The sequence below is a fragment of the Ammospiza caudacuta genome, chromosome 5 (genome assembly GCF_027887145.1).
Source record: "Ammospiza caudacuta isolate bAmmCau1 chromosome 5, bAmmCau1.pri, whole genome shotgun sequence".
NCBI classification, from domain to species: domain Eukaryota; kingdom Metazoa; phylum Chordata; class Aves; order Passeriformes; family Passerellidae; genus Ammospiza; species Ammospiza caudacuta.
Window position 1 is genome coordinate 13,095,803 of NC_080597.1, and position 24,270 is coordinate 13,120,072.

Consider the following 24,270-nt stretch of genomic DNA (forward strand, 5'->3'; position numbering starts at 1 on the left):
GGCTCAGGTAACACTTATTGTGTGTGTTGTTTGAACAAATGTCCTCTCCTGTGCTAGCAAGTTCCCTACCGAGGCAACTGCTCACAGAAAAAAGTTCAAAATTAAGACCCCTTGGCCTAAACAACATAACTTGTTGAAAACACTGTCTGTAGCAACAGGAGGAGCTACCTGCGTAAAGCTGGAGAATAAATATCTCACCACCTCTAGAAATCCAAATGACATTCCTGCTGCTCCACAGAAGCCAGGCTGGCCCAATCCTGGCACTTCTATCCAAAGTTTTCAGCCTTAAGTTTCAGCCTCTTGAAGTTGAATCACCAGATAGCTCCACTAGATCAACACAACCATCAAAACAGGCAAAATTAATCATATAGAGAAAACAAAAGGGTCCTAATGGCTCCCAATGCTCACTGGGGAGAATGATCCTTCTCTGAAACAAAGCAGGACAAAGAGAGCAGAGGCCCCTCCAAGGTCTCTGGAACTGATGTATAACCACCTTCCACAATTTCTGACAATTTCTGCTCTCTTGCCCCCTGTCCTCCCCACCCAAGCTGTATTACACAATTTAAGGACTGGCACAGTTCCATATTCTCAGAGAGAGGAACAAACAAATTTTCCCATTTGGGAAAATCCTGCTTGGTATTTGATGTTCCAGAATCTTCTTAAATAAAGCCATCAATTTATTACAGCTATAGCCAGCACTCAGATTGAACTAGAGTTCAAAGCTGCTAAGCTTCTTCGTTCTTCTCAATGAGAGGAAAATCAGCATTCCCCTTGATTCTGGAAATGGAACTGGCTTATCCACATGGCCAGAAAAGCATGTGGGGTTCCCATGAGCAAAGGAAGCCTATAAAGCTGACACCTCCTCCACCCCACCAAAACACAATCCACCTATCTCAAAAATGCATGTTTTCCCTCATTCAGATTCACCTTTCTAAGAGGCTTCATGTGGGTGAGATTTGAAGAGAGGAAGATAATGCCTGGATGGAGACCTGCTGTGCCCAAGGACCTGGGTTTCAGGAATAAGGGCTGAGGCCTGCCTGTCTGCTGTCAAGAAAATAACTCTTGATTGGAAAGGAAAGCATGCACTTACCTAGCACTTCAAAAAGAAAAGGTAAGCAGGAGAAAAAACAGAAAGAAAACAGAAAAAAACTACCAACAACCAAAATATGTCAAGAAAGGAAAGAGTAAGCAACTCCACTTTGCTGATCTCCCATCATGGCCCTTTTAGTTTCTATGATGCATGTTTCTCTGTTCCCTCTGCTTTCCACATGATGTTTGACTCTATTTCTCTAGGTTTACAGGAGCCAAGCTACAAATTGATATGAGAAAGGGCAACACAAGAGGTGTGACTTGCAACATGTCACAGCCTTTGTAGGAAGCAAATTGGCACCTAAATTACAGTATTTGCATATTACAGTTAAAAAGGGAACTCAATTACTTGCTAAAGCAGGACACATTTGCTATCTTTCAAAACACAACTTCTGCTTCCCTGACCTGCCCACATTTCACCCCTGAGAAGCTGAGAAAAACTCTTCTGTCAAGACAAAATGGATGTCCTTATGCAAAAGGCCCAAGTTAGCTCCTTGTACCAATCTTCTGGTATCCACAACTCCACATTTGCCATTTACACTCTGTAAGATGAGAGATCCACTGCCTTCTAAGGAAAGCTTTTGTGAAATTATCATCCTGCCTTGCACCATCAACACTGTAATATAGTAAATTAGTTTGTAATTGAATTTTTCTTATCGTAGCTTTCCCCAGCAAGTTAAGAGAGGCCTTCAGTACTTGTAATTTTTCTTCCCTAGGAGATATTTATAATGTGGTTATCTGTTCTTCTTGAGTTTGTCAGGCAGACTAAGCTCTTTAAGCTGCAGAACAAACTTTCTCCAGGCACCAGTTTGCTGAAGAGTTTTTTCTTTCCTTTCATATTTTTCTTTTGCATCTTTTGAAAATGTTGACACCAACATAGGATGCCTTATCCTGGTATCCCCATCATCACCATGGTCTGACCCTCTCAGGCATATGCCTAAGATTTGGTTTTAGACTTTTCTCCACAGCACTACATTCAGAGCTCATCTGCCAATTCCTGCTTCCTGTGACCCCCTAAAATCCTTTTTAATCACTGCTTTCCAGAAATTTCCACTACATAGATTTCATTCATACCTACAGAGATGGAAGGGACTAAAACATGCTGTGCTAAGCCACTTGCATCATTATTTTCAGCACTGAAACACGACAGGGAAAATGTCACCCAACCCTACGACACAGACTTAGACACAAAAAGGAACAGGTGGAAAGAGGCTCCCTGCCTTTTCCTGACATCTTTCCCTGATTCCAGAAAGGTACAAAGAGGTCCTCAGCAGCCTCAGACTGTTAATAATTACTCCAACGCTCCGTTAGTAATGACTTTTGCAATATTTAACATTTTCCTTATAGACTAAAGTCTAATTCTTTATTAATTTTTAAAAGAAAAAAATTAAAACGTGTTTTCAATCTTTTACTTTAAAGGAAATACTTGAAAGCATGACCACTGGGTTACATTAAAATAATAAAAACCTCTGCAGAAGGCCAGAACAAAGAATCCCATCGTTGTTTTGGATTTTCTTCATCTAGAGATTTTTAGACAAATATCCTGACAGGAAAGGGGGAGGAGTGGGGCTGTCAGTACTGCATTCAGTGAGTATAATTACACTGAATTAGTGCTAAGGGGTTTAGAGAGAGGGGGAAAAATACTATTCCACAGAGTTAATATAAAGTGGGCTTTCATGTACATACAAACCCACAAGGAGCAAGCTGCTGCCTGCTGAGACCCATTTGGGAGCCAAGGGATTGATCGGGCCCGGCCAGCCCTCGCTGCACAGAAAAGCTGCACTTGTGAATTACTGTAAAGCAGCATTCACATGATTGATGGGTTTGCCCCCACCACTACATTTGTCTCAAAGATCCATTTTGTCTTCTGTGGCCACGGTGTGAATTAACCACACTCACAATGGCTGGCTGCATTTCGCCAGGCCGATCCAAGGCCCCGGCGCTCCACGGAGCTTTTATCTCATGCGGCCCCGGGACTGGGAAATGGGGAAGGGGTGCTAGTGAACACCCAGGCTAATGAGGAGCACCAGAACATCAACCTCCTCTGCCACCAGACCAGCCAGCTCACGCCCAGGGAAGTCTCTGAAGAAGCCGTGCCTCCGAATTCCCCTGCAGTCTGATGCTACACCCACTTATCCAGACATTCCAGGGGCCATAAGGTGTAACTATTTCATCTCTTGCCTTCTTAACCCAATATGTTTTCAGCAATATATTTTTTTTTCTCCTTTTTCCCAATGAAGAGCAAGAGGAAGCCTGAACTCTGTATCCAGTGAAAGATCCAGAGACTCCACACAATTTGTGGTGGGATTTCTCCTCAAGGCTCAGTAAAAGTAATTAGGATAGGAAAGAGAATGGGAGAGAACAATCATACATGGGCCCAGATCATGACCAGCTTTTTAAAATGTCCTGAAATGTTTTGAATGGACAGTATGACACAAGAAGCTGGAATTTTTTTAAAGCCCAATCACACACCTGCTTGGGGACTGTCCCTCAGCATCCCAGGAACTGATTTTTCAGCCAGGGATAAATAAATCTTAGTCAACTGCAAACTGCACTGGACTCCTCCCAATTCCCTGGAAGGTACTACATATATGAATAACATTTTCATTCTGTTTTCCTTTATGTGGTAAATACATTGAGGAAAAGAAAACCTCAAAAAACCAAATAATAGCATTAAATACTATTAGCTACATCAAGTTTGCTGCACACAAGCAAAATGTAATCTTCCTACACACAACTCTGCCAAAGCATTTCAAAGAGCATAATTTCATTTCTCTTGCCCTGGTCTTCCATCAAAACATGTCTAATCCTACAGCACTTCCTCTGTATTCACAGTCCTGCTCTAGCCACAAGGATAGGAAAAAAAAAAGATGCATTGCTTCTGTTGTCCTTGGTGTCCCTGCACTCACACCATTTCTTAATCACTACCTGCAGCATCCACTGCTCCCCACAGTGTGAGAGCCCTTCTTCCCAGCTCCACCATCCCAACAGCTGTCCCAAGAATGGCCCTGGAAAAAAGGCTCTAAGAGCAGGATAATGCAGCTTGTTTTCCAATCAATGTTATGCCTGGGAGCTTCCCATGATGTCCTGTCTAGGTTTGGCATAGCACATCAAAGTGCTCTCCTCAGGTTCAGAGCACCCTGCAATCAATCCTCTCTGGTCCTTTCTTGGACATCATCTTCATCTGCCTTTGCAGCTATGGTAGATGTTCCAGGAATCACAAAGTCAAAATGTTTTGAGAGGTCTCGGCCTCTCTGGGAGCCTCCCCAGCTCCAAACCAACCCAGCCTCCAAGGAGGCAGATGCTGAAGTTGCACCAAAAGGGGTCAAGCACATTTTAGCCACTACACCCAACTCCCACTTGGAAATCCTCACACCAAAACGTGTCATAACTGAAAGCACACAGTAACTAGGTAAGTCCCTGTGCACCAAACAGCTCACACAAACCACAGCTAGAGCTCAGCTGTCCTGGACTGACTGGGTTAAAAGATGAACACTCAGCACTCTTGGCAGCAAATAGGAACTGCTCTCAGACAGTCTCCTGCTACCATACACTTCCAAACTTTGTATGTGTGCATTTTATTAACCCCAAAGAATAGAGTGTTCCATTTTACAGTGAAAAACTCTCTCAGTTGCAGAGAAACTGAGTTGTCCAGACCCTTTTGACTTCTCCTGACCTCAGCTGCTGTGATTTGCCTGTTATACACATATGCTGTGTGCTTCACCACACACACAGGGAGAGAGGAGAATGGGATCACTGGTAGGTTTCTCTGGGACCTCACAGAGCTGCTGGAAACCTGCAAAGCACACACATGGGAAAGCACACCATCAGACAACGTCATGGATGCTGCATGAGCTGTGGTGAGCACCAGAGTCAGCACTGCTTTGGTAGCAGGGCCACCACATCCCACAGACCAAGCTGAAGGCTCACTCCAGTCCCAGGAGGCTGGCAGTCCGTGTTTCTACCTGTCATATGACAACATTTCCACTGAACTCTGACCAGTACACTAAATTCTTACCTCCCCTACAAATTCTCTAACAGTGCAGTTCAGTGCAGTGCTATCAGCAGCTGGATGTCAAACACAGGTGTGCTATTCAGAAAGGCCAAGTTATTTCATTTCCAAAGTCTTTGCACAGTGGAGCACCATCCAAACCAGGCACATTTTCCCTCAAGTTCCACCTAAACAAAGACTGACTTTAAATAAAAGCTATTTGTTGTCTCTCCTTCATTTTGCCACACTCAGAGGCACGGTGGGCAAATGTTATAAAAGCTCCACCTCTAGAAGCAGGAGGTTATCTGCAACCTCAGCTGGCTTCTGTCACTCCTGGTGCTGTGTGTGTCACAGCAAAACCTGCAAGGCATTTAGTGCCTCACATGATGACAAGGAACACTACGCCCTTGTGCCCATGCACAGCACCCTCCATAAAAACCACTTGAGCTCATCAAGATTAGGAAGGAGCTCTTTCTTAAATCCAGCCCAATCCAGTTAACAGGCTTATATGGAAATGCTGAGAGACAGGGCTGACAAGTGGCAGTGCACCCAACTTGCAAACTCCAGTTTGCTAAAAAGGAAGAACGTGTTGGTGCTGCCCAGCTCAGGCTCACAATTGGCTCTCTCCTCTTCATATACTTCTTTACAGATGTTTTTCTCTAAAGATATGAATTTAAAATTACTTGGGTGACCCTTGTGATTACTAATCACTGTTATAAATCTCATTCCAGTAGCACAAAGAAAGAAAACCAACTGCTAAAGACAAGCACATTTCCTGATCAAATAGCCTTTTTCTTCCTTGGTATATGCTTGCATAAGTTGATTTTCTTCTGCTAAAAAGATGCTGGCATGCATCTAAATAGAAAAAAAAAATGCACAGAGATGTTTTGAGACTGCTTGTTGTGACATCAGCTAGTGACAAGACACCACTGTCCCGTCTCTCTCATTCCATCTGTGCCCAGGAATGCAACCTGGGGAAAGGGCTGCACATGACCTTCTGCTGAGGAGCAAGCACAGTGGCAGATGTCCAAGCCCTGCCCTCCCACCACTGCTGAGCATGCAGGATAGCTCCAAAATGAAGGCTGAAACAAAACCTTCCTCTCTTTCAAAATAGAGTTGTTTTGGGATTCCACACTTAAAAGGTAACAACATTAAAGTGACCACAACCTCAACTTACTAAGACCTGATTTTCCATAATAGGAATGAGAAAGGGGGAAAGAGAAGAGAATAAACATCAATTTTGCAAATAATATAATAATTCTAGGAGTTAAATGAAAGACATTTTACATGTATCAGTGTTACTATGAGAAGTTAATATTAAAATAATTTTCTGTGAGATGCATGGAGACTAAGTCAGCATCAGATAAACTGAACACAGACTCAAGGGAAAATGGGTAGTTTGCACAGGACATTTCACTTCTGACAACATACTTGTTTTCAAATAGTCATCCATTTACCACAGCTGAAAAGCATCAGGGCAACAAATTAGATGTATATGGGTGTAATTAGCTCACATTTCTAATATCACAAACAGCTTCCTGGAGCCCAGCTTGCCTAGCTGTTCATTTAAAAAAACAAAAAACATCCCCCTCCAACAAGGCAGGAGCACAAAAATTGTTAAATTATACAGCCAATCTAAATCACAATGAGCCTATATAAATATATATGTTTAATTTACATATATATTTAGCTACTTTGGTGGACCTTCAGATACTTCAGATCAGGCTTTTAGACAAAATGCTTAGAGGAAATTCTTCTGAAAAGGCAAAAACATACAATATTGCTCAAATACCAGCTAAGGAGGAAGAAGTCAGAAGGACAAATAGGACTTCTCAGGCTTTCCTGGCAGGGAGGTACAGGAGGGGAGAGTTTCCAGCTAGGAATGTTGAGCTATAGTTGTGAGGATGATAATAAACACAGCCTCCAATTGAGACCAGGGCTGATCAATGTGAAATAGTTGGTGATCAAATGAGGGCATCACCATTTTCCACAAAGGTGAAAGTGTGATAATTTTTATAAACTATTCTTGTCAGTGTAACCAATTCACGTTGGTGGCAGTTAGTTTGAAGACTGCAGAAGGAAAATCTACAATGAGTAAGCCCCAAACAACGAAAAAGAATTGATTAAGGAATTGGGCCTGTTTCTAGATTTATTTCTAAAGTGAGGACAGCAACAGTTCAGATACATTTGCATAGGATGTAAACACAGAATTCTCTCACAGTCATTTGAAATCTTCACACCACAGTCACTGCCTGATTCTGGTGTATGACTGGGAGGTCATTATCAGTGCTAAGAGAATCAGGTTTTAAAAATCACAGAATGTGGGAGTCACTTCTTTCTGTTCCTTGAGAGCCATCCTTTCAAAAAGCATGCCAAGAATGACATAGATATTCTGAAATGATGCCAAAGTGCAATCACTGGTGATATTTCTGGTCAGTCAGAAAAAAAAAAAAAATTACTTCGCAAATGTAGTTTAAGAATTTATTCACTCACAGAATATCTTTAAGAGAAAGAAAATGGAAATGCAGCCCAAGTGAAACTAATAGGAGAGAACAACTTTGGCAGGTGAGATGTAAAATGGAGATTAGCGGGTCCAAGAGCAGGGCTGAAGAACAAGGAAGCAAATGCAGAGTGACAAGTAATAAGGGATTCCTCAAGCACACAGGAGACTGGGACTCCAGAAGAGCCAGTGGGTCCTGCAGACTCTCCTGATGCAAAGCCAGTGAGGGCAGGGAGAGAGATTGCACAGAAGTCAAATGGCTCCTTCCCTGTTTCAGAGCAGGGAAGGGAGATGCACGCCCCGGGGTTACACAAGTGCAGAACTGCCAGACAGAGTTAGGGGAAACAAAATAAAGCAAATGGAAAAAAAGAAGCTAGTTGAGAAATTTGATTGCACTAAACTGCATTTCCAGAGCTGAGAAAAGTCAGTAAAAGGCAAGTGTAAACAGCCAGTCAGAAACAGGAGACAAACTAGAGAAGTCTAAAAAAGCACATTTTCCACAATGATAAATCATAACCTACAAATGACAACCCACTAACCTACTAAAAGGTTTCCAATACATATCCTGGCTATTTTTTACCAGATGTAAATTGTTCAGATTTTCCAAGACTTTGTTAGGAGAGCTTTGTCATCTTGGGACAAGAGGTAACTGCCACTCTTTCAGTATTAGCCAAGGAACAGAGACTCCCAGGATAACAACAATAATTTTTTCATACAAAAAAAAAAAAAAAAAAAAAAAAAAAAAAAGGGAGATGTTTTAGCACCCAAAGCCCTGCCTACGATCAGAAGGCATTTGTGAAGTATCCGGTAGAAAGAATGGAAAACAAGGCCACAAAACACACAGCCCATGAAATGTGGTGTTAACCCACAGTATGGGGGTGTCCTTGTTCTTACAATCCAGGCAACTGGACAACACAAACACCAGATAAAATTCACCACAGACATATTGAAGTCTAATGGGAAAAAAAAACCCACAAATAAATAAATAAACAAATAAATAAATAAATAAATAAACTTACATTTATCTGCTTCCACTATACATCAGTCACTACTGAACTAACTTCTAGACATCAAAAAAGAAAAAGTTCTGAAGACAGATGAGTCACATCCCTGTGCTTAGCAAAAGAGTCATTTCAGAGTAGACAAAACTTTGGAATAGCACTTCTAAAACTGTAAAAAAAATGTTTGACTGTGGAAATTAAAATTATAGAATGCTGGGTTAAATTTCAACTAAGAGTGATTGCTAAAATAAGGGCATGAATTGTGAGCTTAGAAATAAAGAAACTGAAATATTCTGTTGATTTAGAACAAGGCATGGGGCTGTAAAAGGCTACTGAAAATGAGAAACATGAGAGAATGTGTAATATTTATGAAAGGTGACCCACTGCACTATTTAAATAGAAGAGAGATTAAAGCAGAGACAAGTTGAGGTTATAAAAATAAGGACATTATGGACACATGAGTTCAAAATTAAGATTCAGGAAACCTCAGCTACTCAGAGTAATGAAAATACATCTTCAAAACCGAAACAGATTGCTTGGGGCTTATCTGCCTAGGGGAAAACCCCTTCCAGGCCTGCCCACATTCAAAGCCAAGGAAGATGAACACTATTTGCGAAGAGTTTTAACAAATCCACAGTCTGGTTTTTAAGAAATCCACATAAGACTGGTTTTTACAGACCTCAACTCCTGCTCTTTCACACCTTTTCTAACTGGACCTTTTCTAACTCTCAGACTGACCCAGCTGCTCCCACAGAAGCATTTTCTGCCTTCAGTGGTTTTGCTCTGCAAGGCAGCAAAGCTGGGACCACAAAGGAATCTGAGCAAGGAAACCAGAGTTCACTTGGGATCAGCAGCTGCAGCCTCGAAGTTCTGCTACTCCAGAAAGTATTTAGACCTCGAATGTATCTTTTAAAGCTGAAGGAATAGAAGACAGATAGATACAAATGAGATTAAAAAAAAAATATCCCTTTCATTCCACACCAATCACACTTTGCATCAGGCAGTGAAAACCAAGATTATTCTCTCCTAAGGGCACTGATCAAAGGCTGAAATGCTTTTTGCAAGAGAAGTTATGATTAGAAGGGGAGAATAAAAAGAAAGAAAAAAGAAAAAATATATCAAAAACCCCTGTGAAGCAATTGAAAGGAAATGCACAAATTTTAGCGAGAAAAAAAAAATAAAACTTCTATTTTTGTTCAATTCTACAAAAATAGTAGGAAGAACTGCAAATAACAATTACTAATTATTTCAACTGTTTCAAATTATTTTATAAATAGACAATTTTATAACTTATAATTATTGTAACTGTTTAAAACGTTTACAAATACTACACTTAGATTCTAATATTCAAAGGTATGCTTTGAAGAAAACTTTAAATGGATCAGGAAAGGATAAATGTGAGAAAATGCTCCTTGTTGCCCACTGCTGTATTCTACAACACTTATTTCTGAGACACAATGACCATAAAAATGCCCTAATGATGAGCATGAGCTGGACATCACAGGGCATCATGAAGAGTTTACTGCAGCCAATGTGTCTATCCCAAAAGTAGGCTAAGTTCTTGTTTCCATTTTCTCAGTGCCCTTTAAGTGCTGGAACTGTTCAGATACAAACTGGAATTCCACTGACCTGAAATCACAGATTCAGTAACACAGAAATTTCCATTTCGATAAGCCTTAGATGAAATATTTCAACCTCAATTTTTCTTGACTCAAGACAGATAATTTACACTTCACAGACTTCTCCTACTCGGAGTTTTTCTGTTTGTTGCAGTTTAAATGAGACAAGAAATTCCCACCCACAATTACTTGAGAAATCTCAGTTGGTAAAATCCCAACTGGAATCAGAGCCTTATTGCACATGCTGAAAGTGTCAATGCATAAAGATGTGAACTTGTCATTTACAGTACATGTTGCACAATTGGTAACTCTAAAGTTATCTAACACATTTTTGCTAAGCATCCCTACATTTTTTAAAGTTTCTCCCAGCAGAGACTTGCTTCTGGGGTGTGTGTAAAGCATGATGTCAGGGCAAAGTCTCTACACATCTCTCTGTGTTCCTCTATAAAAACACTCTCCTGCCATACCCACCCATCCCACGGTTGTGGTTAGCACAGGAAAGAGGGGCTCTTATTTAAGGGACTTGCAGACAGAGTCATAAATAATTCAAACTGAAATATAGTACATAGCAACTAAATGAACAAAGTACATGCTGTAAGATGCCACCTTTATTTTTTAACCCACCACTGCTCTCTAAAGCTCTCACCCCCTTCGGGAAAGCCAGTACAGAGATGCTGAATTTGGGCACAGAGAAGCAGCCAAAGAAAGGCCAGGAACACGTAGGACACCACATGCTCCACCATGAAAGAAGAGGTGTTTGTAAATGTTAACTCCGTTACAAAATACTGGAAGTGCCTATAAACATTTTTGAAAGCAGCTTCAAAATAACTTTTCTGGACCAATATTATGAGTAAGAACAGGAAATTCACTTTCCTATCCCTTTTGAACTTCTGAATTTTTTTTTCTATCATGAAAACATGGCAAATTTTCTAGGTGGTTACAAATAGAGAAAATGTTCCCCTCCCTCCTGCATTTCTGATTTCAGCCAACTTTACAAAACATTTCAGACATTAGGGCCAGAAGATTTCTCCCTTCAGAGACAAACCCAAGGGTTGATCCCAGTGGGAAGATGGAAGTCTCCATCTTCAGGATAAGCTGAGAAGCTTCACAGCAGTAGTTTGTCATTCAGGGACAGGTTTGGCCAGGGGTTATGCATCCAATATGGCCCAGACCCTACCTTGGAAAGGTATGGTTATTAGCATGGACTGATAGAAGCAGTTTATCTTGGGAAGTGGAGGAGAAACCCAGATCATCATCAGCTTGACTCTACTAAAAAAAAAAATAAAAATTAATAGAAGAGCAGCTCATGCTTAAACAGGTCTCCAGAAATATACCAAGTGAAGCTGTCAAAGGCTCCCTGGTAAATGTATTGCTAGAAAACTTTTCACAAGAGCTTTCATTCCACCCACTCTCAAAGGCCATGGCCCTGAGCACATACTGTGCCATCAGAGAGTTTTATTTCCACTAATTATGTTAAACTTTTCAATGAAGTTTGCACGATCAAACAAAAGTTTCACAAGCACTTTTACACTTTATCTAAGTAAATCCCACTGTTCTCAGTGAGGTAACTCAGAGCCATAAAGATGCTCCAGCAATGCACAGGACACACATAGACTATAGTTCAAACTGGAAGTGATGGAAAGAAGACAATGGCACCTCTTAAAACACCTACAATCCCAATGACCACTCAATATTAATGAGTCCAAAATACAAACTAAAACCCATGTCCCATTTAATGACAGACCCTTGAGCTAAACAAATATAAAGGGAGAGGAGCTTGCCTTTTCTTCTCTACCACCCCACAAATATAGTTTCCCATGGTATTTGCAAGCACAGCAAGGACCAAATTCAATGCAGACACCCCTACTTAGGCAGCCCATAATCCCTGCCAGCTCTTTACAAATCCTCTGCTGGTGGATGGTCTATTTGGGATTAGTGCTAGAAGGAAAATGAGAGCAACCTTCAGGCTCCCCTGAACTCTGCAGATCTCCGGTCAAACTGGCCAGTGGATCACTGTACCATAACCAGCTCCTACATGGGTTTCTGATTTGGTTTGTGGGGTTTTTATTTTTTTGTCCCTTCTGCTGCATAAATAAGCCTAGGAGAGGAGGAGGCCCAGAGCACAGAACAAGTATGCTAATGCCATATCATACCAACTGCCGTGCCAGCAGCAATCACACACACACACACATGCCTGCTCACACGCTCCTGCCAAATAATCACTTCAGCAAACATCAACCACAGAGATTAGCCAAAGCGTCTGACAACGCGCAAATCGGACAAGAAACACGGGCTGAAGGGACAGCTTAGCAAAGTGAGGATTTACTAAGTGAAATGACATCAAGTTCCTGAATCAAAGCTTGCAGCATTTTTGGAAGACTGCTGAAAATCCTATCGTTGGCCAGTAGATTTTTTTTTTTCCATCCGGCCGTCCCCACTGCGTATCAGCTGCAGCCAGACAGGCTGCTAATAAAAGCAAGTGACTCCTGCACACACAAAGGAAAATATCTCTCTGGCCTCTGGGAAGGCAGCAATCCAAGCAAACAGCCAGGCACTCAGGTGGCACGGGCTATTGGGGAGCAACCATGGCATCTCAGGGGCCTTTCAGCACCAAAAAGCAAGCTAAATCCCTACACAGTAAAAAAAACCCTACAGGTTTTCCAGGTGAAACCATCCTAGGCCGAAAAAGAACTTCAGAATATTTCTGTTCAATGTGATGGTGGGGGGGTGGTGGAGGGAGGCTACTTTTAAACATGCAATTTTTATTGTGTAAACTAAAGGAACAGAGTGTCTTTCTACCAGATTTAAGGCAGAATACCAGAACCATCTATTATCTCTAATTTACTAAAAGGTGCTTCACTCCAAAGGTACTTTCAAGGAAAATAATGAGATTTTGCTTCAAGAAGCACAAGAAGAGTCACAACCATTTAGAAGCATAATAGTGCATTTGTGTCTTATTTTGAAGAATTTGTTGCCAAAACAAAGGAGGAGGTACTCTTTCTAAATCTTAGACTGAATTACATATTCTTTATTCTGATGAAGCTCTTGCTGAAGCATCAACTTTGCCTGAATAATGTTTGGAGGATGTGTATGTGTGCCTGGTTAAAAATTAATCTCTTCTAGACAGGAAGAATATGATTTCTGGTGAGCTGAAAAAGAACTAAATATTGAAATGGAAGAAGCTTGGTTGTCTGAAAGCAAGCTGTGACTTTGTAGCACCATTGCACAGACACCACTATATCAGAACTTCAGAACTGCCATTTTTCTACCAAGGCTATTTCTAAATCAATTCCTATCTTACTTTCAAAGACAGCAAACCTTCCTTACGAGATCCATCCCTTACCATCTGACAAAGTGCCAAAATGAGCATTACAGAAATGTTAAAATGGGCATTTTGAGACAATGTCACTCTTCCCACTGCTGCTCACATGCTCTAAACCTGCTAAAAAAAAGACAGAACACCTAAAATAGTTATCTTTAAAACTAAAGTTTTTGATACAACAAATACCTTTACACAATGTACCAAGCACATTTTGGATGCTTCTATCACAGAAGAAAAGATGCTACAGACTGTGAGCCTTCTGTTGTTGGCTACAGATGGGTGCATACATTTGCATTGCACTACTAAGGCTCCTTTGCACTTGGAGATACATGATGTGTGAGGAGTAGAGCTAAAAAAATAAACACATGCATAAATGAATCTGTTGTTCTAGTGATCCAGTAGAAACAAGGAAGCCTTAAATGGAGGAGCCATATCATCTTTAAATGGTTATGAAACTAATGCCACTGTTTGCATGGCTCTGAGGGGAAAAAAAAACCCACAAAAAAGAAAAAAAGAGAACAGAACAAGTTCTGTGCCCACTGGAACTGAATCTGAGAAGTTAATTCAGTTATTTCTGTGCAGGGACACTCTGGCTTCCAGAGATAAATATATATTCAGTGGTTGTGTCAATGCACAAGGAAGTCAATTCCAACGTACCCATGGAGTCAAATTATCTGGGGTTTTTATTCCCTTTTAATCCTTAGGGGCAGAAAAGGCAACAGGTAGATGCAATTAGCAAAGTCAGATGACGAAGACAACAGCAGAGCTGTCTCTGTGCCTTAATGAGCTCAGAAGATGACTGACTTTGCACTCCAGCCTAAGAAACAGCCTAGCTCCCCCTCATAGTGCTGCGCCTGTCTCCACTCAGCTGGACCAGCCTCCCTAAAACACCCGAGCACCAGCCAGGTGTGCAGATGAGGCTTTTGGAAGGAAAACAGAGCCCATCCAGTTTTGCTTTCCTTCCCAATTGCTCTGTCTGGTTTTACTCTTGAGAGTTTTTGTACAGATAGGGAATTCCTCCAAAAATATTGCTTGAAGATGGCAAAAATTGTGTTTCATTTATGTGGTTAGCTACCTACCTGTAGACCGTGTCAAAGAATGCATTTAGACTGGGGTATTAGAGAATTCCTCCTCTTTCTCTTCCCTCCCCACAGCCATTTGATGATGGTTTCATCCACAACTAAATAGAGGATGTTTACAAGGTCCAAGCCATGCTGAAACCATGTAGAAACTAATGAGGAAGGAAGATTTTTACAATGCTCTTGTGAAACATTTAATGAGCTCTGAAATAGTGCTGGCAGGCCTCAAAGGAGAAAGTCCCAGTTTTAAACTTTGCAGTTTACTAAATGGCAGTGTGCAGGAGCCCCAAGCACTATTTATTTCCAAAGACTATTTTTATCTGAAAACACCCAACTCCTGTAACCCTCTTCTGCTCTGAAGGTCTTTACCCCTCTGCTGCAGCTGCCATGCAATCAGTGGCACTTGCCAAGCAATGTGCTCCTAAGGCCCAAAATAACACATTAATACATTTTTCTCAATGCAGTGGAGCTGGATGTTGCCTCAGATGTAGTTAGCTCATCTCCTCACCTCCAGAGGTCACCCCCATTGAAACCAGAATGTGCCATTCTGGAAAGGCTCTTTGGAGTGGAGGGATGGTGAGGGTGAAAATCCCCAGGCTTTATCAGCAATACAGCTCTCTTTTATTGCATTCCCACTCCCCCTTCTCATCTCCCACCAAACTGCCCACAGCTGTGTTCTCTCAATCTTCAGCCTGAAAGACATGAAAAAGCAGCCTGCAAGACGACTGCAGTTTTGCAAAAGTCACTCCCACACATATAGACAAGGAAGCAAATAAAAAAGCTAAAAAATAAGAAAAACATCACAGTGCCACTGCAGAAGGTAGAGCCAGATATTTTGAAATGGCACAGTGGTTCTGGTCCTTGGAATAAAAGAAGGTGAGACATATTTGCCAAGAGTTAGGTGAAGTCCTGCTGACCCTTTCTACCATGGTAGGGTGAACCATTGCTGAAAACAAACTGAGCTACTTTAATACCACCACCTGCAACAGGTCCTTTTAAATCTTCAGGGTCCTTATTTTTCACTAGGGAAAAAACTGTAGGAGCCTGAAGAGAGTCTGAAAAGTATTGATGAACTTGGCATCGCAAGATCACTTTTTCTGGCAACTCAGAACAAGAAAAATATTAAGAAGCAAATTCCATACTGACTGCCAGCTCTTATTTCATGGGCTGGATCAAACTCATGTTGAAGGCAGTGGGATTAAAGAGATCGTCAGCTGATGACCACTTCTGCTCAATCCAAAATCAACAGTTTGCAAAGCATATTTGAATTTTAAAAAAAATTGATATGGTCTTTATTTAGTGCCTAATACTGCTGACACAAGTAACAAGTAGTCAGTGCCCTGAAATTTAGTGATGTACAGAAGAGGTGCCTTTTCTCATCTGGTTTCCCTGCTGCTCTGTCAGTCCACAGAGACACCACCACACCATTTCTTATGCAACAACTCTGCTCTGTGGGTTATTGTAGTAAAACAAAAACATCCACATTACAGAAGACATTGCTGGCTCCTCTAATTCCATTTTTCCACAGTGCTTCTGCTGAAGAAATTGATGTCAGACAAGCAACTCAAATTTCCCCGAAGTCCCCTCAAACACACATTGAGCACTTGACAATGCCCACTTTTCTATTTTCCTCCCCAGGCTCCACTGGAGAGGACCCTCTGTGCATTCAGAGCAGCACAATGAAGAATGATTTCCAAAGCATTAACTTGGAGCCATTGAGACTTGGATGTTTTCAAAACGACTCTATTGTGCTCAAAGGATTCTAGACTGCCCCAGCTACTCTAGAAGAGAGTCTTTTTCCCCTTTCTCAAAACATCCACCCCTTGAGCCATGCCTGGAGTGCATTGTTGGGGCCGATTCCTTAGTGCAGCAAGTTCCATCAGTCAAAGCTCAACAGATACAAATAATATCAGGATATGGACATAAATTAGTGAGACAGACCCTAAATAGTTTTGACAGGTTTGGTAAGTATATATAGCGACACAGAATGCTATTCCTGCTGTCAGACATCAATATGTAGACAGAAGATTGGGGGCACCATGGAAACTCAGTGACATAAGAGTGGTATTGATTGGATAGAAAACGAGGCTGCAGTTTAAGCTTAAGGCTGCCAGGGATGCCAAGAATGGAGAATGACCTCCAGCAGTGAATTTTCAGCATAAGCTCCCTGTGAACAAGGCAGTCCAAGGAGGATAAATCAGGGACAGGCTCGCCAGGGATATGGCTCAAGCGAGTGTGGCCGCCCTAAGCAGATGAGAATCACTCTGTGTGTGCACGCGTTACGGTGACCTACTTCGTTCAAAGACAGCATTTTGTATGGTTTATTATGGAGCCCTGGAACAAAGAGATTTCCTCAATTAAAGTCCTGAAATGCATCCTCTAAATGAAAATGCTTTTGATACACTGACCAGCGAGAGGTTGTAAATATCCAGGCAAAGCGTACATTGTTAAAGAGCAATTCCCACAGAAAACGCCACAGTTGGGAATGTAGGTAATGAGGGGGCCTGAACAGAGCAGAAGCAATGAGCCATGCCAGCTCCATCCCTAATGCCCTAGTCTTACACTAAAACACTTGTTATACCATAACACTAGATAAATTGTATTTTCCTTGACAAAAAAACCCAACACACACAAACACACACACAGGAAAAAAAAAAAAAAATAGTATGAGTTAAATGAATGCATTTTCAGAGCTCCTGTAAAGAATTATTTTTAATTGTTATCTAAGGAGTCAGGAACAAGCATTCCCAGAATGATCAAGAAGAAACAGAGGACATGTCAAGGAAGTACCTTGCCAAAGCCACAACTGCTGAAGTTCACTAAGAAATAATATTCACATTCGTGGCAGAAAGATTAATCTACACAAAACATCCACCAGTACAGCTGTGTCAGGAATAAGATAAGCCTCCAAAGTGTCCCCAGTGTCAGGCATATGGTACTGGGATAGCAGCACTATGTTTTGTAATCCTATAGTGAGACAAACCTTCTGCTGGCAAGGATGCATCAGCCACAGAGTGCATCTCAAATAACTGGGGATAGACATCTGGATAACTGCAAAAAACCTGGTTTTCTTAGGCCACTTCCACACTATAAACAAATATTTACCATTTGTAAAAGATAGGTTTGTTGCTGGCTTCTCTTTTTCCCCACCCAAGAGCTGACTCTGAGTAAAGTTGGTGAGTTTCTGTCCTTCAGTTTCACCTAAAGCTTCATCCATAAAAAAATCACTGAAGAGTTTAGCTGAGCCTGGAGACGGGAGTTTAATAAATCTCCACTTTCCTTCTCTTTAGCTAAAGTTGCTAAATTATGCAGCAGGAATTGGCTTTGCTACTTTTTGGGGTCAGTTATCGGGGTTTGGTTTCTTTTTTTTCAGTTTGATGAGGTACCCTCTCCATGCACTTCCAAATTTTCTTTCCTACAGCAAATTAACAAATTTTGTCACAAATACACAGGCTCCTTTTTCCCTTCAAACTATTTCTCATTATCAAAAGTTTAGATTTTTTTTTTCAATTCTTATTCTTTTTCAGGGAGGAAACCGAAACAAAGTAAAATAAACACACAGAAGCATTAACTTTGTTTTGTAATCAGCTCAAGAACACTGCTCAGAACACATAAAACCCCAGGTATTTCTTTGTAACAACTTTTACTTTCCTTCTCTCTTTCTCTCTGTCCATCCCTTCCCTCCTCTCCCTAATACAGTCAGTTACACACATCGTTTATTTCTTGTTCAGAAAGTTGAGCTTCGCTAAAAGCTCAAAAAAAATCAGAGCCCAGAGGGAAAACAAGGAAAGGACATCAACTCAAGAGCTGATGAGCCACAGGTAAAATATTCCCCAGCTGTAATACAAGTCACTGCAAGCAAGCAGGATCCACTTAAAACACCTCTTTCCATAGGGTTATGAGGCAGAGGAAGATTTAACTCCTGTCACAAACATTTCCCTAAAGCTCCAAAGAGCCAGGCAGTCTCTCAGGTGCACATCCCAGGAGCCAGCTCCCGAGGGTGCCACCAGGTTAAAGCGCAGTGGCCATTCCCCACCAAGGCAAAGCCACTGGAGGAGAGGTGCCACAGCCAAGTGGAAGAGGCAAAAGGAGCAGATAAGCTCACACAGAATGAAGATAAGCAGATAAGCTCCCACTACCTCTCCCCTATGAAAAGTTGTACTTTTAACAAGGAGAGAAGAAAAGAGGGTAAGGAGTTAGAGGCACCGGGGCTGCAGAGCATGAAACACTTGCAGAATAACTTATACGTTCAACAAAGAGGAAACTGTGTTTCCACCATTGTTAACTCAGATTTTCCCCTAGCCTATCCCTCCCGAGGAAGGAGAAGACACAAACTAACGACGGCAGTTTCAGATAGATCTATGACCACTTGCTAGATTTAGTTGTATCGCGAGGAGTAAATCAGGGATAAGAAGGCAAAGTCCCAAGGAAAATGTCAGCCGAAGGTACAATTTAAACTCCCGAGTTGCAGCCGGGACGTTCCTGGCACAGGGTACCTGGGACCCGCCGGGGGTTTGCGCTCCGCCGCCCTTTTGTGCTCTCGAAATGGACCTGCCCGAGCACCCCTGCCACCCTTCCCCGCTTTGTCACCCACGGCCACCGCTGTCCCTTCACCCTGCGCTGGCATTTAAACCCTCCCCGGGACCGAAGCACGGCGGCAGCGCTGCCTGCCCAGCACAGATCCCGTCCCTGCTCCCGGGCACTCCCACACCTCACGCACCACCACGGCCAGGTGTCCCCTCAGGCGCACCCGGAGTGTCCCGGAGCCGCGGCAGGGACGAGGGAAGCGCTCCCCACCCTGTCCCGGGGGAACAAGCGCTGGAGGCTCCATCCCTCGGGCATTCCCCGGGAGTCCCCGCCGCCGCCTCGGACTTACTTGCGGCGGCAGAAAGCGCTTCTCCCGCAACGGAAAGGGGCGAGCCGCGACCGTTCCCGGTGAGCAGCGGCCGCTTCTGCCGCCGCGCGTCCCTGCGCTCCTCACGCCCGGCGCCGCTCGCTCTCTCCTGCCGGAGCTTTCTGCCGAGGTTTTTATACTGCAGGCAGGGAACCTGATCCGCGCCTCGACTCGGCGGAGCCCGGGCTGCGGCGAGGCGGCGAGAGGAGGGAAGGCGGGCGGGCGGGCGCGGGGCAGAGCGAGCGAGCGGCCGCGCTGCCCCCTCGTGTGATGCGCAGGGGCCGCGCCCGCCGGGCGGGTCAGCCGCGGGGCAGCCGCGCCCCGCCCGGGGCTGGGCCGGGATGGGAGGGAGCGGGGGCGGGACCGAACCGCTCCTCTCCGCTCAGCTCCGTTCTTCTTCTTTTCCCTGTTCCGACCCGCTCCTCTGCGCCGCAGCTCCCCCGCGAGCAGCGCACCGGGCTCGCCCCAGGGTTCCCTGTTAGACCAAGCAGCTTGCCCTCCTCTTCATCACCCAGGGAGAGGGAGAGGCACCCCTCCCTACAGCCTGGCCGGTGCGGGGATATGGCTGCTTTTGCAGGGTACCGAGGTCCGCCGCAGTTTTTAGCCCCTCTGTCGCCTTTGGCTGTCAGAGTTTGGAGAGCTCTGACTTCGGCCTCGCTGGCTTCCAGCTTGCCATTTTGACCCCGGGGGTGATAGGCTGGAAATACTGCTCGGGAAACAAACAAATAGAAAATAAATAAATATAAAGAAGGAAAACAAACAAATAAATAAATAATTGAAAACCCACAGCCGACCCCTTCTCTCTGCCAGCCCCCTCACCCCCAGCTTTTAACTCGCCATTTTGACCACGGGAGTGATAGGTTGGGAGTACTGCTCGGGAAATAAATAAGTAAATAGAAAATAAATAAATAAAAAAGAAAGAAAATAAATAAATAAATTATTGAAAACCCACAGCCGACCCCTTCTCCCCCCTCAGCCCCCCCCCCCCCAGCTTTTAATTTCAGCTTGGCCTAAAAGCGCAATGAGAACAACTTTTGCCATTTCAACACTTTGGGTCGCAGCGGTTGCTGGAGTTGTATCAGGGCTTTCATTTAGGAGCAGGCTTTTCCAACTTTTAGGTTCATTACATCCACTGAATAAGAGTGTTCCCCAACTCGCAGCTTAATTTAAAACTACATGGACTTGTTCCAAACTCCAGGCAATTTCTGTGTAATTCCCTCTCCCCAGAGCAAGTGTCTGCCTTCACTTGAAAGACTGGGCCCATTCACTGCTGAGGTCTCAGCTGGGTTTGCAGCTTGCAGCTCCTGCTCCAGGTTTGCACAGAAATCCAGTTCAGATTCCCCTCCTGTTTCCAGAGGAATGAGCTAAAAAAGTAATTTGTCTGGCACCGTACACATTGCATCATCTAACACCTACCATCTGTGACAATGAAAAGCACTGTGCAGCCAGTCCCGGAGCGGGCAATTGCACTCACCTGGACTCCTTCTTAGTAAAGTAAACTAACCCTTTCCATCCACACCTTGACATCTTCTTTTCATCACACAGTTATGTGCTCAGTCCTGGCAGGGCTGTTTGGGATTTGCACCACCAGCAGGTTTAATGACAGTGATGTAATTTAAAACAACAATTTTGATTTGCAGTGTAAAGTGGTGGCTTGAGGTGGAGAGAATATCCTTCCCAGCAGCTGGATGAGTGGAAAGGAGCACTCAATGGCATTTGTGTTTCAGAGCAGACAAGGCTGAATGAATGCCTGCTAGCCAGCTTGCACCTTCCTGAGCTCTTCTCAGTGAAATCCTGGCAGCACGGTGCTAAGCACAACAAGCACCTCAAGAAAGAAACTTTCCATCAAAAAACACCTGGAAGTGGCTGACACTTTGCAGACCCAAGAAATTCTCCATAGAACCACCATAGCACGTTTCAGATGATCAATTCTTTCTGAGTTACAAAGTAGGCAAGAGAACAATGGCTCTAAGTTCACCTTGATTGTAACCAAAACAGATTGCATCAGAATGGGCCAAGAGATTTCACTGAAATCTGAGTGTTAGCCAAAACACTGCAAGCTTAGCATTTTCATAAAACACTGAAAACTTTGCAGAAAGCAACTGCTTTTCATAGAGATGTGCATGATGTTAGAGGCCTCATTTGGCCTCTAAATTTGGAAGCAATGTCAAGCGTTAATCTTCGACCAAATTTGCCCCCAGATTTTCTCCATACCTAGTTTTCCATGGCTCCTGAGTTTACATGCACAGAAACTAGTTTTGTGTGTTATTTGACTCAGAATCTCCAAAATAAAACTGCTAGCAAAGTTACCAGAGTTTCTCAGGGGACAGATCATTGTTTGAAGCACCCATGACTGAAAAAGGAAGTATCTCACTTTTTGATTGCCAAAAAAAAAAAGGTTTTTTTAATGTTCATATTATTTGTTTCAATGGCACCTTGAGTCTTAACTGAGGTTTCCATTGCAACAAGCACTGTACAAATACAGGAAAAATATTCTTTGCCCCAAATTGCTCACTCCGTTGGATACATTTGATATTAATGGAGCATAACACTTGAATTTCTTGACTGAACTTTTGCCATTGAGATAGAACCTGTTAAGACAGAGAGGATGATGAGACAGTGAATACAGCAGTCTTGAGAGGACAAATGTAAGTTCTTTTGCCCAGAAAAAGGTCACCAACTATGTTATTCACAACCTCAAAGATGCCTGTGGCACTGGTTCCCAATGGAAAACAGCAGTACAGCATGGAGAAAAGGGATGGATGGAAAATAAGCTATGACCATTTACTTTCACAGGGATGTTTTCTTTAATAAAAGGATATTAAGGTTGGAGAAGCTTATCTCTAAATCTCTGCTGTTTTGTCTATCCTGAGGTTTTTTTCTCAGACAATGATATAATTGCTGCATGATCTCTGGAATTGCAGACTAGTCAGCATTTCTTGTGACATATAGGAAAATCCCTACTGAAAAAATACTTTTCAACTGTTACTTTTCTACTCAGAACACAAAGGTAACTGAGAAAAGAGACTTTGCATACCAAGATTGTCAGGGATACTTATCTTTAAAATCCTTAACATTGGTTTACAGCTGCTGGTTCCACTCAAAAAACAGTGGTGAGGAATGGACTGGCAGCTGTATAAGTCCAGTTTCTGTTTCCACGTATCCTCTTTGCTACCTGAAGCAAAAATGTACAACCTAATGAGTGAGACAGAGCTGAAATATCTCTTAAAAAGGAAAACTGAAGGTTAGGGCCAAAACAAGCTGTAAAAGGACCTTTGATTGATGCCATAGGCAAATGGTCTCATAAGCAATCCAAAAGTATTAGATCCTCATTAGAATCTCAATTCAATCAGTAAAAGTTTATGACAATTTTGAGGAAAGAAGCTCCTAACTTTAGAAACAGTTTTTGCCAAAATACAGAAAGCACCCCATAATAAGCTCCCTTTAATTATGTGTGGTTTTCCCTTTGAAAAAAGCATAAACACCAAATTTTCTCTTTGGAGCTGGGGCTTTTCATTACTCTTCGGTAATCATTTCACAGCCCACCTGAAGGAGACAGTTGGAACTTCTAACAGCAGTTTGCACATTTTTTCCAAAGATGGCCTTAATAATTCTGACTCTGAAGTTCAGAGAGCAAGTCAGAGGACAAGGCTTTATGCAATTTTCTCTCAAGAAGAGCTTCCCTGTTTTTGGTCCCTCTGCTGAGCAGGTTAGGAGGTCAGCTGGAGCTGAGCTTGCCTTGTTTGCTTCAGCTCCACTGTAAATATCAATTTCTTTCCCTGCTCTCCCCAGCCATCAGCGACAGCAGCACCAGGAAAATGTAACACGATTCCAGGAAAGCAGAGAGGAGAGCCACACAACAGTTTAAAGGTTTTTTCACCTTTTGCTCCACTGTTGTTCCCCAGCTATTGAGCTGCCAAGCCCTGGCAAGGGAGTGCCCTGCGTCCCGACTGCTGTGCTCAGATCAGATTTCCATTAGTGATACTGAATTATTTAGTGAATGCATTGAGGGTTGAAATCAGCTACTCCTGAGCTGTGTACCCTCTCACTCTATCTTTCATTTCAAGCCTGCACACTATCATCACAGAGACTATCAATCTTATAATTGGAGTAGAAAAATCCATGGAGTTCAGAAATAATAATTCATACCTTACTCTCTAATATTAAAGTAATCCAGAGTATAAAAAATCAGATTTCCCAGAGGCATGTGGAAGACAACGGCAAGAGCATGAACCCAGAAGGGTTATTCTTTCATGCACATATGCTAAAAACTCAAGATACTTGAAAACGAAGTCAGTGGCCCAGAACTTGATCTTGAGCTTCAGTCACCAAACTATGAATACATGTCGTAACTTCACACATTTCACTGACTCTATTCTCTACAAGGGGATTAAAGCTCTTCTGCTCAAAATTATTCATGTGCATACATCTGCATGCTGCAGTTTGAAATACACAAATATAATGCAACACAGCAGGCCTTTGCAGATCCCCAGCATTTAAAAGGCTGCTCTTCATATGTTGGCTTCTCTCACTACTTTCTTCTTTTGTTTGTGCTGGCAATCCTGGGAATGGAAGTCCTACATATCCAGGATTAGAAGTCTACTGCATTAAAAATAAAATACCTTAGTTATGATGAAAAAAAAAAATTGCTTTGAGTACGTGATCACTTTTTTTTTTTTTTCCAAAAACATGTTCATTTCATTCTAGTTTTGCAGTTTAGGGGGAAGTTTAAACCAAAAGAAAATGGCATTTTATTATGAAGGGATGAACAACAC

The 24,270-nt window shown here is 42.6% G+C and overlaps 1 protein-coding gene across 1 annotated transcript in view; it reads right to left on the reverse strand.

The window, feature by feature from the left end:
• Positions 1-19,702, reverse strand: part of PTN (pleiotrophin) — an 80,358-nt gene extending 60,656 nt beyond the window's left edge. Inside the window, exon 1 of the mRNA XM_058804839.1 lies at positions 19,478-19,702. The gene's annotated coding sequence lies outside the window, so the exon portion shown is untranslated. The remainder of the gene's footprint in view (positions 1-19,477) is intronic.
• Positions 19,703-24,270: the final 4,568 nt, after the last annotated feature.